Source organism: Pinus tabuliformis, chromosome J, assembly GCF_031772625.1.
Source record: "Pinus tabuliformis cultivar Carrire ecotype Pingquan chromosome J, CPIR1, whole genome shotgun sequence".
In the NCBI taxonomy this organism is placed as follows: domain Eukaryota; kingdom Viridiplantae; phylum Streptophyta; class Pinopsida; order Pinales; family Pinaceae; genus Pinus; species Pinus tabuliformis.
In genome coordinates, this window is record NC_142295.1 from 738,709,567 (window position 1) to 738,727,478 (window position 17,912).

The window sequence follows — 17,912 nt, forward strand, 5'->3', positions numbered from 1 at the left end:
TCTGCATGAGCTCATCCATATATTATTCAAGAAATCAAAACATGACAATAAATAAAATAGTACCTTACAAGATGGCTCTTCATCATGAAATCTTCCTGTAGGTATCAACATCCTACATACATGTTGACACATCTCCCAAATATATCCATTGTCAAGGGTCTCCATCTTTCCAGACTTCCATTAGAGTCTTCATATCTTTATGGGAGAATTCCTATTCAAATCTTCTTGGTCTTCTTGGATGTTGATCGCCTCTACCATGGTTGCATATCTTGTGTTCTATTCCTTTCATCACACATTCTATTCCCATGAGCTTCCAATCAGAGTTCCTTGATTGTAGTCAACCACCTCATATTTCATATGAGGACATATTATGTTGATCTCATCTAGTGTGAACCATGCCTTTCGGCAACCTATTATAGGAGGAGATTCTTATTTCCTTTGATCATGCTTCTAATGACAGAAGTAGTGATCCATGTTACCTACAACCATACGACATAACTTTATAATATTAAAGACAAGCGTACATACCTCATTTTACATTTAGGTCATCTAGGCTTCTTTCAATAGCTTCCTTGATTTAAGAGTCTTCAACTCCTTGATTTGTTTCATCTCTTACGTCATCATACCATCATCCATGAGTTCCACAAGTTGGAGTTATTGATGAAACACTTGGTTCCCCTCTAGATTAGTGAACCCTTCGATGAGGATTCTATCAGAGAATCTTGAGGATCTTGCATATCCCCATCTGACAGATGTTTTCCTTTTTGACTTGATGTATGATGAGCCTTGTCCTAGATGAATTCTTCATTTCCTTCAATGTCCAATAAGGTTCCCAAGAGTTATATCCTTCATGTTTGACTGCCATGTATTTTCTTCCTTTTGTCCTTCATGATTCCCATGGTAATGTTACAAGCTCTTGTTTTGAATGCTTCCATGATGTCGTAATGCATCTTATTACTATCATGGTCATATCAATAACAAAATATTTAGGAGCTTATGATAAGACCCTTTTGTGAAGGAGACCATCTTAGACATAGTGGAGGTTTGTTACTCCCTCTTACCTTGGTCTTTCTCTTCAGCTTCCTCCATCTTTCCGGTGATATGAGATTTCTTTCCATAATCTTTCCATATCATTGAATCTTAGCTATACTATTCTGTCTTGATTAAGGACCAAACTTCCCTTTCCTTTCTTCAAATGTTTGAATGATTTAACCTTCAACACTTTTCCCACAACTTGTCCCTTTTCTATATTGCATAGATACCACAAGTTGTTAAATGAGGTAACTTTCCTGTCCTATTGGCATTTTTTACCTTTATTATAATTTGAAATAGAGGTGTTTATCCTTTTTATCAATTCTTCCATATCTCACAATTGAGATCCTATGAAGATATTCTTTTGACTGTACGTAGATCAGGACTAAGTGATATGACCTTCTTTATTTCATTTTTGGAGAATATATCTTCTAGCATTTCATATATCTCTTTGATGTTTCCTCTCCTGCTACATAGGGATGAGAGGACCTTTGACTGATTTCATAAGAATCCTATGAGTCCCTTGATCTTTTTCCATGCATTCAAACAATGCTTGACCTTCAGAGACTTTTCCATAGATATCAATGAGTTCTCTTTCGGGGACTATATCCATCCTCCTTTCTCATGCAAGGAATTTCGATCACCCAACCAGTTTATAGATCTCCTTGCAAACACGAAGTCATTTAACCAAAATTGATTATAAAATGAAAAACACTTACTTGGGAAGTGAATGTGAAATATTCACCTTGATCACATTGAAGATGCACTGATGCTTCCTCCAGGTGATCTTCGATTTGATGTGATTTTGTTTCTCTATACATTGTAGATCCTTGAGGCATATTACTGTGGCATTTTTTGTACCATTCTACACTGAACCGAGATTATTTGTGCCCTTATGCTTGTCTAAGATAACATCGAGACTCTTACTAGGATTCCATCGAGATTGTATCACCAAAATGTAGGATCAAGAACATGTGACTATGATGATATTGATGTCCTTTCACTATTGATAACTTCAACGCTAAACCATACTATATTATGTCACCAAATTTTTGTTTATTATCTTTATTGTAATCCGCTTCTGTGCACTGTGATTTAGCAATGAGACTTTGTCCAAGTTCTGTGTACTGTAATATAGGTTGAACCAATTACTATTTGGCACATCATGGTGACATTATGTGGTATCTCATCCAATTATAAAGGTATGTATTCCAAAGCCTTCAAACTATTGTATAGAGTGACATTGTAATCACTGCAATTTTTCCTATCCGAAAATCAGAGATATATAAGTATGTCGAGACTGTGTTCAGTATATTAGATAGTACTCCTTAACTGAGATCTGAGCTTGTTGACTCATGCAACCGAACTTTGGGAGACTGAATATAGCATGGTGATTAACCATGTGTATCACTGATAGCCCTTTCTAGTAACCATAGCTCTGAAACCATGTTGAGAATTAGGTAGGGCAACATTTAATTCATATTCTCTTTACTTGATTACTACTTGTGTACTTCTTGTTACGTTATCTTTTTTCCTTATTATTGTTCATTTACAATGCATCAAATAGAAATCAAACCAATAAGACAATGACACAATAATTAGGCTCCAAGCCAGGGCTAAAACCCCTCCTCTTGAGGGGAAAACCCGCAAATCTCTTCTTATAGATTCTTCCCTAGATGAGTACCAATACCATTACAAATGTACATGACACATAACACTCCTCCTAGATCAAGACACAATCACCCTCCTCGATCATCTTTCTTGCACCAAGTAGCACTGACCTTATCATCTTGTAGCATTGATTGCACCAAGATCATCATAGTAACTTTACCACTGAACTCATACCATGCACCAAGACCCATGTATACTGAGATTATCTTTTCAAAACTTCAGAGTTGCTCCATTCAACCGAATTGTACTTAGTGATATAGTTGTTGTGATATCCTCACTAAAGTATCCTTCATTTTATCTGGTATCCAAACTTATATATGTTCATATGAAGACTTTAGAAGCTAATCGAATCATAGAGAAGGGGATTGAACTGTACTATGTCATCGAGCTCCTTTAGATCAATGAAAATTTCAAATAGGAAAATGTGAGCTCTGCTCTTTGTCACAGTGCGAAGATACATCCGAAATCACAAAGGAAATGCGAGCTTGATTTCTTTGTATTGATAATGAGAGAATACACCTATATATAGTAGTTGGGTCATACATTTAATCCAACCTATCTTTATGAACCGACGTGTCCTTTTATGCTAAGCCGACATATCATTTACACACACACATAATTATATATATATATATAGATGACATTCTCCAAAGGTTGTGTCTCCATTTATTGAAGCCGACATGAAGTTTGAACATATATATATTGGTGCTGTTAAGATGATTGTTCTTGTTTATTATGGAGGACTCTTACAAGTGTAACAACAATTCATATACATGACTCTAAATTATATATTTATGACAAGATGAAAAATCCCTAAAGACATCAAGAAGAAGTCTTTGACCTATAATAAAAACTTCTTGCTCATGAAACCCATGATGCAAGTATTACAAAATACATTTTATTATCTTTGTCTTCTTCATTAATTCATTATTACAAGTCATTATGATGACCTAGTTACATTCTACAACACTCCCTCTTAACTAGGGAGGTATTCAAAATGATACCTGGTCACACTCAATCACTTTGAAGAGATCTCATAAGAAGAGTCGGATTGGTAACCCATCTGTTTTAGCATCATAATAACCTACATTATTTCCACAACAAGGTCTTTTCTGACAACTCTATCTCTCATCAAATCAGAGCACAATTTTGGCGAGACCAATGAATATAGACACCTTCATCATTGTCCCTCAAGGTACATAACCACCCAGGTGTTCACTGAGTATGACCTTCTAGGACTATTCTTATCTTGGGTTCCCAGCCCTCAAAGAATATCGGTCCTCTTGCCTACACTTATCTTGGATGCCCTACACATCCTCAAACTATCTATCCCTCTCAACTAGGGAAGAAATGCCCATTCCTGTAAAGGAATTTACCCAAGTTCCTTTTGATCAGGAACTTGCCCAAGCTCCCTCTTAATTAGGGACTTGTCAGAGCTCCCTCTTAACTAGGGACTCTCCTTTTCATCAACAAATTATCCTTCGTGGGTCCTTCAACTGCTTGATCAATTTCTTTCCTCGATGACATGAAATCCAGTCAAGCTTCTTCCTTGTAGGGCATAGGACATCAATCACTTTCCTTCTTGGTTCGTCATGTCATTCCTTACTTCGTGGAAAGTTTCCTTCTTGGTGCATATGTAAAACCTTCTTCATATGGCTACTTCTTTCTCATCATGCTTCTTTCAGGAATTTCCATCCACCACATGAATGCTAGTTGTACTTGCACTTATAACTCTTGTTCCAGTAGCCCTACATGAACTCATCCATATATTATTCAAGAAATCAAAACATGACATTAAATAAAATAATACCTTACAAGATGGCTCTTCATCATGACATCTTCCTATAGGTATCAACATCCTACATACATGTTGACACATCTCCCAAAGATATCCATTGTCAAGGGTCTCCATCTTTTCCAAACTTCCATCAGAGTCTTCATATCTTTCTGGGATAATTCCTAGTCAAATCTTCTTGGTCTTCTTGGATGTTGATCGTCTCTATCATGGTTGCATATCTTTTGTTCTCTTCCTTTCATCACAAATTCTATTCCCAAGAGCTTCCAATAAGAGTTCCTTGATTGCAGTCAACCACCTCATATTTCATATGAGGACATATTATGTTGATCTCATCTAGTGTGAACCATGCCCTTTGGCAAGCTATTATAAGAGGAGATTCTTATTTCCTTATATCATGCTTCTAATGATAGTAGTGATCCATGTTACCTACAACCATACAACATGACTTTATAATATTAAATACAAAAATACATACCTCATTTTATCTTTAGGTAATCTAGGCTTCTTTTAGTAGCTTCCTTAATTGAAGTGCCTTCAACCCCTTGATCTGCTTCATCTCTTATGTCATCATACCATCATCCATGAATTCCACAAGTTTGAGTTATTGATGAAACACTTGCTCCCTCTCTAGATTAGTGAACCCTCCGATGAGGATTCTATCAAAGAATCTTGAGGATCTTGCATATCCCCATGTGACAGATGTTTTCCTTTTTGACTTGATGTATGATGAGCCTTGTCTTGGATGACTTCTTCCTTTCCTTCAATGTCCAATGAGGTTCCCAAGAGCTATATCCTTCATGTTTGACTACCATGGATTTTGTTCCTTTTGTCCTTCATGATTCCCATGGTAATGTTACAAGCTCTTGTTTCTAATGCTTCCATGATGTCGTAATGCATCTTATTATTTATCATGGTCATATCCATAACAAAAGATTTAGGAGCTTATGATAAGACCCTTTTGTGAAGGAGACCATCTCAGACATAGTGGAGATTTGTTACTCCCTCTTCTCTTGGCCTTTTTCTTCAGCTTCCTCCATCTTTCCGATGATATGAGCTTTCTTTCCATAATCTTTCCATAACATTGAATCTTAGCTATACTATTATGTCTTGATTGAGGACCAAACTTCCCTTTCCTTTCTTGCATAGATACCACAAGTTTTTAAATGAGGTAACTTTCCTGACCTATTAACATTTTTTACCTTGCTTATAAGTTGAAACATAGGTGTTTATCATTTTTATCAATTCTTCCAGATCTCAAAGTTGAGATCCTATGAAGATATTCTTTTAACTGTATGTAGATCAGGTCTAAGTGATATGGCCTTCTTTATTGCATTTTTAGAGAATATATCTTCTAGCATTTCATATATCTCTTTGATGTTTCCTCTCCTGCTACATAGGGATGAGAGGACCTTTGACTGATTTCATAAGAATCGTGTGAGTCCCTTGATCTTTTTCCATGCATTCAAACAATGCTTGACCTTCAAAGACTTTTCCATAGATACCAATGAGTTCTCTTTCGGGGACTATATCCATCCTCCTTTCTCATGCAATGAATTTCTATCACCCAACCAGTTTATAGATCTCCTTACAAAAACGAAGTCATTTAACCAAAATTTATTATAAAATGAAAACTACTTACTTGGCAAGTGAAGATGAAATCTTCACCTTGATCACGTTGAAGATGCACTGATGCTTCCTCTAGGTGATCTTCAAGTTGATGTGATTTTGTTTCTCTATACATTATAGATCCTTGAGGCATATTACTGTGGCATTATTTGTACCATTCTGCACTGAACCGAGATTACTTGTGCCCTTATGCTTGACTGAGATAACATCGAGACTCTTACTAGGATTCCATCGAGATTGTATCACCAAAATGTAGGATCAAGAACATGTGACTATGATGACATTGATGTCCTTTCTATGTTGATAACTTCAACACAAACCATACTATATTATGTCACCAAATTTTTGTTTATTATCTTTACTGTAATCCGCTATTGTGCACTGTGATTTAGCATCGAAACTTTGTTGAAGTTCCGTGTATTGTAATCTAGGTTGAACCAATCATTGTTTGGCACATCATGGTGACATTCTATGGTATCTCATCCAATTATAAAGGTATGTATTACAGAGCCTTCAAACTACTATATAGAGTGACACTGTAATTAATGAAATTTTTCCTATCCAAAAATCATAGATATATAAGTATGTCGAGACTGTGTTTAGTAAATTAGGTAGTACTCCTTGACTAAGATATGATCATTTTGACTCATGCAACCAAACTGTGGGAGACTGAATATATCATGGTGATTAACCATGTGTATCACTGATAGCCCTTTCTTGTAACCATAGCTCTGAAACCATGTTGAGAATTGGGTAGGGCAACATTTAATTCAAATTCTCTTTACTTGATTACTACTGTGTACTTCTTGTTACATTATCTTTATTCCTTATTCTTGTTCATGTACAATACATAAAATAGCAATCAAACCAATAAGACAATAACACAATAATTAGGCTCCAAGCCAGGGCTAAAACCCCTCCTCTTAAGGGGAAAACCCACAAATCTCTTCTTATACATTCTTCCCTAGATGAGTACCAAGAACATTACAAATGTACATGACACATAACACTCCTCCTAGATCAAGACACAACCATCCTCCTAGATCACTGTTGGCTTTGTGGGCCCTGACCCAGGTTCATCATTAGTTAGCCAAACAAATCCCTACACTACTGGCCCCTTCGGCATCAGCCCGCAGAGCGCGGACTGAAGTCTCACTTGAAGCAGTATGGGGGGATGCTGGAACCAAGTTTCCGCACCTCTGAGATGGTTGTGATGTCGATTTATACCCTCTGCCCCTACTTTCGCGCAGGTCGCTAAGCCTTAGGGCTCTGTTAGTCTACCCTTTATTCTGCCCTTTAGTACCTCCGCGAAGGTGTATGATTGACCTTCGCATAGCCCTAACCCGTGGTCCAGGTACTTTTGCGCAGCTATGACAATGTATTGTATAGGTTCCCAAGTTATCTCAAGTGTTTTACTTATCTTACTAATCAATCACAGTTAGCGCCGCGTAAACTGATATCCTTACTTGCGTTCAATTAACCGATACAATCACATATATTCGCGCATCAAATAAACATTGTAAATTAAACCCAAAACACAATATAATCAGATGCATTAACAGGAACTAAATACACAGTAATTGCAGAATACTTCTCTTTATTGATATCTTCCAGTTTAATACAGACTCTATCTGCCCTACGCACACAGTTGCAGGGGTCCATGCACTCAACTGCGGACTTCCACCCTAGGCCTCTACGCACTCAGCTGCAGAGCCTCTACCTACGCTAAGACCCGAGAACACTTAGACTTCTCCACTCTACTTTGCTACTTTCTTCCTTTCTTAACTACTTAGAGCTTACTTACTTAGCTCCTTTTTATACAATCCCATGGTCCGCAGACCATGGGTGGATCTTTACAGCCAACTTGACACTTTACAAAATAAGGGTGGACAACCCTTTATGACTCTTGACACCTTCGCGCTCTATGACCACAAAATGCGGAGACTTTACAACTTTATTACAAAATTATCCCAAAACATGGGCTTTTAGCCCCAAAACTGCTCTTGGGGGAACCCGTTCCCAATAGGCCCCCAACACAAACATGGTGACTCACCCTCGAGTCACTCTGCGAGCGCGGAGATCTTGGTGCGAAGACCTCCTAGCTTGACCTGTATGACTACCACTTCGGCGATGCACTGCGCGGCTACCTGCTTCACTTCCTCAACCAACTACTCCATCGCTGGTCCTGATTGTCAGGCTGAAGCTTCTGCTAAATCGCTTGCAGATTAGCAAGCTTGCCTTTAATGGAGGTCATGACCGAATAAGCTTTGTCCAACCAGGGCTTCAAGCGCGCCTTCAACACTGCCTCTTTGTGCTGCGCTGCATCTACCTGTTCCTTTAATGTTTTGGCCTCCTGCAGCTTCGCCAGTCTCTGTGTGAGAGCAACGGTGTGCACTGTACCTTTTACTTCGTCATAGCACTACTGCAGTTCTCACACCTCTGTCTCCAGCCATTGTACATTAGGATCCTCCTGCAGACTCGTCAGGACCTCGAACGACTGTTCAAACAGCTGTGTGCAGTCTGCTACTGCACTGTCTACCACCGCTATTGCCTCTGTGACAGCGGTTGTGTGCTACTCCTTTACTTCCGGCGGAGTTGAAGGCTGGGCCTTCAACTGTAAATCTGCAATCTGTAGGTTCAACTCCAGCTGAACCTTAGCCAACTCTGTGCGAGTGTCGCGCACCCCTGTAGCAAGCTTGTGAACGCACACCTCGACCGGTTCTCCCTCAGGAATGGCCAACTCTGGGACCATTCGGCATGCTTCCTCCACAACCTGAACTATGCGCTTGTTTCAATCGGTTACCTCAGTCACGGTGGCGATGGCAGAGTCTCGCTGTAGGGCCAGCTACACATTATTGATCTGTTGCTCACTGATCACCTGCACAACGTGTTGTTCACGGGCCCTCAGCTCCGCGATCACCCCATCCTGCAGTAGGTGGAGCGCCTCACCAGGAAGTGCTACCAAGTTCAACCCCACTCCCTTGAGGGTGCTGACAATGGGCCTGTCAGCTTCGTTTTCTATGGTTAGTGCTCCATCCAGAAACACTATCGCTCGGGAGTCCTTCGCACGCAGCATCTCGGCGGCTTCTGAAGTACCAATGGTGAGGCTGGTGGACACCATGCGAACCTGTGATGCGCGAATATGTAGCTCATGCAGACTAGTTTGGATGGCCCCCAATAGTCGTTGTTGTTGTTGTTCGAACTGCTGCAGTACCTCCGCGGTGACATCCTACATCATGTCTCCAATGTCATTCAATTCTCCCTCTGTCAGGGTGATTGGGTCCAGTGACGTCGCAGATACTCGAGATGGCATAGCCATGTGGCTTCTTCACGAACTTGAATTTCTCCTTCATGGCCTCCACAAGGGCCTGCTCACCACCTTTTCTACCAAACATCATGGCTGGATTCTCCCCTATATAGGGCAACTGCGTGATCCTATGGAATCTAGATCAACCTATCGATGATGGGTATCGGCTCCTCCAACCACAAACACCCATCGTGCACCAAGCATAGCAACTGCTTGATGACCAATACTGTAATGGGTGTGCGATTGTAGTGTGACACCCATAGCAGGTTGAGCAGACCTACTTTGTCTACACCCCTAAGCCACTTCCGTAGTTCCAATGCAGTCATCCCGGTGGTTGTGTGAACAACGTGGTGCATTAGTTGTTCTGTCGCCAAGTGCGGGAACTTCTCATTGTCAGCTAAGTCCCAATCTTCCAGTTTCAATAGAGGAACCCGCCCCAAGCGCGGTCCTTCAAAGACAATCTCATCCGGTAGCAGAGGTATGTGCAGGGTGACCTTGCTTTCGTCGATGTCCTTCGGCACTTTGGTCTTGCCTTTGTGCGGAGGGATGTATTTGGGAAACTTAGTGATAGGGTCAGAACCCTCAACTTCAACGTCCTCCACTTCCACCCCCAAATCCTCATCATCCATCGGGATGTCCTCAATTTCTTCCTCCTCCGACTCCAAGTTAATGGTTTTTCCCTTTTCCTGTGCAGTGGGCTTGTCCTTTTGTGGGTTTCTTCTAGGTGACGTGCACACCGGTATCGCAGCCTGCTTGCCCTTCTTATCCTTCGCACTCTCTTTGGTCGGGGTAGGCTTCGGTCTAGGCGTCCGTGGTGACTTGGGGACTTCAGCTAGTACCTATGCAACCTCTGGAGCAGCTCCTTCTGCCTCCATAACAACCTTCGACACAACCCCCTTGGTTGTCACTGCTTTGACGTCCATAGCTTTGGATCCTGGGATAAAATCACGAATGAAATTGCGGTTGGACTCTAGAAATCGATCAAACACTGGGCAGTCAAGCAATTCTTCGAAGAATGTGCGGATCATGCATGTCTGAGAGCTCACCAACTCAATGTTAAAAATGCCAAGTGTTTTTTGTTGGGCCTCCACCTGTAATTTATAAGCCATTTTGAATTCAAATCCAACCGTTCCCCCCACATTCAGTTCATTAATTTCGGATTGGCGGTAGATTTCCAAGGATCTTACCCATAAATTTTGTCTTAAATGTCAGCCGCCTGCTCCATTTGGCCGCATTCTCATCGTCAAATCATGAACAGTGACTTTAACGGTCACTTTCCGGCTGACCTGCATGGTTTTTCCCTAGGTAGCGTAGCTCTCTTCGTGTTGTCGCGAACCCTGTGACATTGCCTCGTTCCGCACAATCCTCCAATCGCGCAGTTCCCCAACCCGGGCAGTGTAGTTTATAGTCTCGCACCTCCTTTCAGCTGCCTGGAGTGCTAAGACTATGCTACCTTCATATAGTCATCTGGATGGATCACCAGTGTATGGATTTAATCGGCTGCCATTCACCTTTCCTAGGAAGGGATCTCCATTCAATTTAACCAACTAAACCGCTCCACCGTCGGTAATCTCCTTAATGACATAGGGCCCTAGCTAAATTTCCCTGGAAATTTATCAAACTTGTTGTCATATAAAAAGACCAGATCATTTACCTTAAAGGTGTGCAGTTTAATGTGCCGATCATGCCATGATTTTTCGCGCTGCTTTTGGACTTGTTGGTGAAATCCAGCCAAAAATCTTTCTTCCTCAAGCTCAGCAAGCTATGCGAGCTTTTCTTTGAGGGCTCCGTGATCCATCATACCTGTGAGTGCCGCTATGCGCAGACTAGGCACAATGTATTCCATGGGCATCACTGCTTCAACACCATATACAAGCCTAAAGGGTGTCTGCCTAGTCAACTTTTTGCATGTCGTTCGATAGGCCCATAGTACTGCAGGTATGTGCAGGTCCCAATCACTTTGTTGAGCATTGCAAACCTTGTTCAACACATTCTCCAGCACCTTATTGAATGCTTCCACCGTCCCATTAGCCTGTGGGTGATAAGGCGTGCTTTTCTGGTGATACACCTGAAATTCCTCCGTTAGCGCATTGATCGTCTCATTCAAAAAGTGCGTACCACGATCACTCATCAAAACCTTTGGACACCCAAATCGTGTCAGTACATACTCAAAGAGAAACTTTGTAGCGGTCGCGCCTGTGTAGTCCTTCACAGGTTGTGCCTCCGCCCATCGAGTCAAATACTCAGTCGTGGTGATAATGTACCACGCTCCCGTCTTCTTTCCTTGGGGTTGAATGGGTCCCACAAAATCTATGGCCCATTTCTCGAAAGGTTGTAACATCATCTGTGGGTTCAGGGGCAGCTCATCTCTTTATGATGGCCTGCCAGTCCTTTGACACATGTCGCATGCCCTGCAGTAGGCTTTGGAATCCTGATGGAGGGTTGGCCACCACAACCCTGCGCGTAGAATCTTCTATGCGGTCGCTCTTCCTGCATAATGGCCTCCCGCGGCACCCCCATGAGCGTCCGCGAGGATACTACTTCTTTCAAACTCTGGTACATATCGTTGCAATACTTCATCAGACCCCATTTTGTACAGATGTCTGACAATGATAGAAAAGTCTGCTATGCTCACCACTAACTCCTTTTTTTGCTGGATGGTGTAGCCTTCCGGGGCAGTTCCTGTTGTTAGGAAGTGTATGATGTCTTCAAAGTGACCATCCGCGACGCGCACTGTAAAGAGCTGCGCATCAGGCAATCCCTCCTCCAAATTAGTGGGCTCTTCCCCCATTTCGATGCGTGACAAATGGTCTGGTCTCGCGTTCAATCGTCTAGGCTTCACAATAACTTCAAAATCATACTCCTGGAACAATAATAACCACCTACAGATTCTCCCCCCAACACAGGCTTATTGACTAGGTATTTCAACACAGAATGATCCGTATACATTTTAAAATGTCCACTTAGCAAATAGTGTCTAAACTTTTGGAGCGCGTATACCATGGCTAATCCTTCACGTTCAGTGGTTGAATAGTTATTCTCAGCCTTGGATAACCTCCTGCTTGTGAACGTTATAGGATGGTCCAAGTCTCCTCCGCCGGCCTATGTCAGTACTACTCCTAATGTTATACATGATGTGTCTACATGTACATGAAACTCCTTCTTCCAATCTAGGAAGACTAAAATCGGCACAGTGACCATTTTTCCTTTCAACACATCCAAGATTTTTTGACAGTCCTCGTTCCAATAGAACGTGACATCCTTTTTCAACAACTTCTCCATAGGCATGGTGATATGGGCATAGCCCTTGATAAACTTCTTGTAGTACTGAGTATGTCCCAAGGTTGTGCGTAGTTTTTTGACATTCCTCGGCACCTCCAAGTTAAGTATCACTGCGATCTTCGCGGGATCTACCATCAGTCCCTGTCTACAAACCACATGACCCAGCAGAGTCCCAAAAGGAACACAAAATAGACATTTCTTCAGATTGAGCGCAATCTGGTACCTTCGATAAGTATCTAGCATTAAGCGCAAACTAGCCACATGGCGTTTTACCAACCCAAACACAGTCTAGTCATCAAAGTACACCTCCAGAAACTTATGAATGAAGTCTTTGAATGCAGCAATGACTACACGCGAAAAAATCGCAGGCACATTCTTCAATCCAAAAGGCATTACAGTGTACTAAAAACATCCCCATTCAGTCGCGAAGGTCATCTTGCTTCTATCTTTAGGCACGATTTTGATTTGATGGTACCTAGAAAACCCATCAATGAAGGAGTACACTTCCTGGCCACCTACATTATCCAATACCTCATCAGTGAACGGAGTCGGGAAAGGATCATGCATGCAAGCGTCATTCAACTTCCTGAGATCTACACATATCCTTATTTCATCCTTCTGCTTCTTTTCCTGTACCACCATTGGGCTCACCCAATGAAATTCTTCTACGGGCTCAATGATGCCTGTCGCGAGCATCTTATCTATCTCCAAGCAGACCTTCTCCTTATACTTCGGATTGAGACGGTAAGGTCTTTGCTTAACTAGCTTTGTGTCGGGTTTTAACGTGATCTTCATAACGCCCAGGTCTCCTATTATCCCCTTTAACTTCATAAACTTTATAGGGAACAAATCCTAGTATTCGCAGAGGAATTCGACGGCCTTATCTACCATCGTGTCATCCCAATAATCTCCAATCTTCCCGATGGGTTCCGCCTCTGTACCAATATTTACTTGTTTCGTTTTCACTGGTGCGGTTACATCAGGATTCTCAATCTGCAGTCCCTCGACCTCACGGTGACCCTCAGTTTCAGGGATATCAATCTTTTGAGGGCCCTTGTCTTCTTCTTCGACTGTTGCATTATAGCATTCCATTGCGTGGCTCAGCTGAGTAGTCCAATCGGGTTGACTCAGATCCAAAGGATCCTGCGATATCTTAAAGATTGCTGTTTTAATACAGTCAAACCCATCTTCGAAGCTGAACGTCATTATGAACTCTTCGCGCAGAATATCCCATTTGCCTGTGCCATGGCGGAGCTCTGTCTCCAAGTACTAGTTCATTGGGATCAAATCCAAGGTGTGACAAAACAAGTGCACCCATTCAGGTTGGGGCTTCATGCCACAGGCCTTAGCCCATTTGTCCAAGTGTGCATGTGGATCGTCCTCCCTATCATACTTGTATGTCACTCGTACCTTCAACTTCCCAAAGCGTGTTCTCATCATCCTCCTGCAATCGCGCCAGTCATCAAAACTACCCTTGTGCGTACCCCACCATCTTGCGGGCGTAGCGCGCAGTGCCCAGTCCAAAGCCTGGAAGCGCTGCTTCTCTAGTACTTCCCTCTCAAATGCATCCAAAAACACATCCACATCATTCAAGCCATCATAAGTGGGCAGATTTCATACCTCTGACGACACACAACATAGCGACCAAGTCATCATGTTACAACTCAGCATAGTTACTTCATGTAGCTGATTCTGCCAGCGCTCTAATTCTTCATCCGAGTCTGAGGTGCAGGAACTCTCACGATCCCATGTAATTCGGCCATCCGCTGTCGGATTCACCCAATCTTGGTCTTGCGTTGTTATTTTATATATGCAATCCAAATCGTCATCGCTTTCGTAATCGCGGACTGGTTCAGTATAGCGCGATCCTTCAGTAGGATCTAGGGGTACTATTACGCGAAGTGATTTCTTTTCAAATATCATCTTTCGCTTCTTTAGGTTGATTACCCTGTTCATGTCAGTAGCCCAATCAATGCCAAGGAGCGCAGGGTAGGGGTTGCTGTCATCCACAATTTCTATCACTTCAAAGTTAGCCAATGTGCTCACGCCTTCAATATCTACAATTACTCCTTGCAGCCGTCCCATGGGGATGATTTTCTGCTGATTTTCCATCCTTAACTGAATCGGAGACCACTACAGCGTGGGTCTCCCCATCCGCTCCCAAGTCTGCTTCGGCAAAACGTTTGCATCTGACCCCAGATCCAGAATAACCTGATCCATTTCATATTCTCCTATCTGCGTGGTGAGTCTCATCTCACATCCTGTCCTTGCCTTATGCTTACCAATCTTCCATACCACGCGCGGTTCACCCAAAGCTTTTCCAGCGCATCTATTTATAAGTTCATGTAGCCCCTTCACAGCCTTGCTATCGCACAACAGCTTCATGCAGGTCTCTAGAAAGGTCATAAGCATAAAAGGGTCCATTTCTTGAACAGGCTTATCCCAGCTCTGTGAGGTAGAGGCCTCAACGAAGCTCTTTTTTGCTTCCATGAACATTTCATGTGCGCGCTCCAAATCAAATTTAGCCTCCTTCTCCGGAGCTTTGCGAACCCATGCGTTGTCTTCGGGCTGTTTCCCCTTATCGTCACCCATTGCAATTCCACTTCAGAGCACTATATTCACATTCAGATCCTCTCATGACGCTCAACCCTCATCATCTGTAGGTTCTAAGTCGACTGCATTGGTAGCATCCCTTTATCGCGTATCCTCGCTATCAGTGTAGGATAGTCCTCCGTCTCATGATCAAACTGAGTACAATATTTGCATGACGGACGCGTTGGGTTAGTGCATTCATGGGCATAGTGTCCTGGTCCTCCACAATTGTAACAGATTAGCTGTCCCCGACCTCTTCCAGGTCCTCCTCCGCCTCGGCCTCGTCCGCGCCCCTGAAAGCCTGTTCGTGCCATCCCAACACTCTGGTTAGGGGGCCACGTTTCTTCCTGAACTCTATAGGCGGGTGTTCTGTCCATCATCAATTCATAACTTTGATAGTTGCGCTCATCATGCCCTACCGACCTGCAGAAGTTGCAGAACAATTGCTGCGGTGTTTGTACAAACTTCTGTAGCAAATGACAGTTATCAGTCGTATGTTTCCCTGCTACCTGACATATAGCGCACCACAATGCAGGCCCTGCGCTCGGTCCTGCTTAGGCTTCTGGCCTCAAAGGAATTGGTCCTCCTCCTGCAATATAGTTCGCAAAGACCGGACAGTGATCTTTGTCATGCCCCTGACCCTTACATTTCAGGCACCATATCTCTTCGCGCGCCTTCGGTCGAACTATTTTGTCCTAATTCAAGCTTTACATTTCGAGGCAAAGGTTTTGCAACTATGCATGGATCTTCTGAACCCCCACATTCGGATCTTGCATCAGTGTTTCATGCAGTCTTATTGCAATCTCCAAGGCCTCTTCCTGGGTCGTAATCTTCTATTGTGACAGTGAAACCCTTAGGTGAGGTAGGAGCGAAGCCAAAAACCATTCGCAGTGCTATCCATCTGTTAAGTTCATATTGGCTTCACAGATTTTACACTTCAATCTCTGATCCAATTCCCAAGGTGTCTTGCCTGGTTTCATCGCGATTTCCTTGAACCCCACAATCGACTGTGCCTCATATTTAGGCCTACTGAACTCTTTCTTCAATGCGCTCTGGATCTCTGGCAACCTAGCGTTTGGGTTATCATTAGAGTACTTGATGTACGAAGTTAGCGCGCGATCCTGTAAAGCACTAACCAACATTGCCTTCTTCACATGATCATTTGTGATGCCCTGAGCTTCCCATATAACTTTTATGATGAACTAGAACTGGTCCGGGTCCTCATTTCCCAAGCCCTTAAACAAAGGTAGCTTCACTGAATTCGCCATGTTGAACTGTGGTGGAGGTGGTGGTGGTGTGGGCGAAGTCGTAGGTGACGGTGGTGAAGTTGGAGGTGGTGTAGGTGGAGGTGGCAGTTGTGGGAATCCTTGTTTTATCAACTAAACTGCACTTCGCAGAGAAGCCTGTGCTACTCCCTCTTCATTACTCAAAGGAGGTGAAATCAGTGGGCTATATTCAGGGCCCTTTCTTCCTTTGTTCCTGTAAGTCTTTCCACTTCGCATAGCTCCGAACATCAAGGTAGCTGCATAACCCGTTTTTTCGCACAATAACATCTTAATCCAAGTATTTAAAGACTTCAAGTACTTACCTCGCGGACCTTTGAAAAAGCGTCGCTCCGCCTTGCTGTAACTGACTGAGGTATCGACCACGAATTTAGTCACAAATCCTCCTATGATACGATTGAGCCAATGATCGACAGTGCGGGTGATCTTATCCTCAGAAGCTTCCAATCTCTGTACTAGCTCCGGGGTCTAGACAATAGGACCATCAAGCCTCCACCTTCCTTAGTTATCCGCTAGCTTCACGATCCACTCGTATAACTCAACTGGAAAGGAACATAAAAAGATCTCATGGATTTCTGTATACAGGTACCTGTCTAGCCACTGTTCCTTTGTCAGCCGCAGGTTTCTGTTCTCCTACACCGTGAATTTGTGGATCTTTCTATCCAACTAGTCCTCAATCTCTTTCTTAGTTGGATTCTAGTGATATGACATCACACATCTCTCATGCAGATTCCAGTCCCGCAACGAAACCATTTGTTGGATTTGTGGGCCCTGACCTAAGTTCAATGTTAGTTAGCCAAACAAATCCCTACACTACTGGCCCTTTCGACATCAGCCCGCAGAGCGCAGACCGAAGTCTCACCCAAAGCAATATGGGGGGATGCTGGAACCAAGTTTCCGCACCCTGAGATGGTCATGATGTTGGTTTATACCCTCTGCCCCTACTTTCGTGCAGGTCGCTAAGCCTTAGGGCTCTGTCAGTCTACCCTTTATTCCACCCTTCAATACCTCCGCGAAGGTGTACGATTGACCTTCGCGCAGCCCTAACCCGTGGTCCAGGTACTTTCGCATAGCTATGACAATGTATTGTATAGGTTCCCAAGTTATCTCAAGTGTTTTACTTATCTTACTAATCAATCATAGTTAGCGCTGCGTAAACTGATATCCTTACTTGTGTTCAATTAACCGATACAATCACATATATTCGCGCATCAAATAAACATTGTAAATTAAACCCAAAATGCAATATAATCAGATGCATTAATAGGAACTAAATACACAGTAATTGCAAAATACTTCTCTTTATTGATATCTTCTAGTT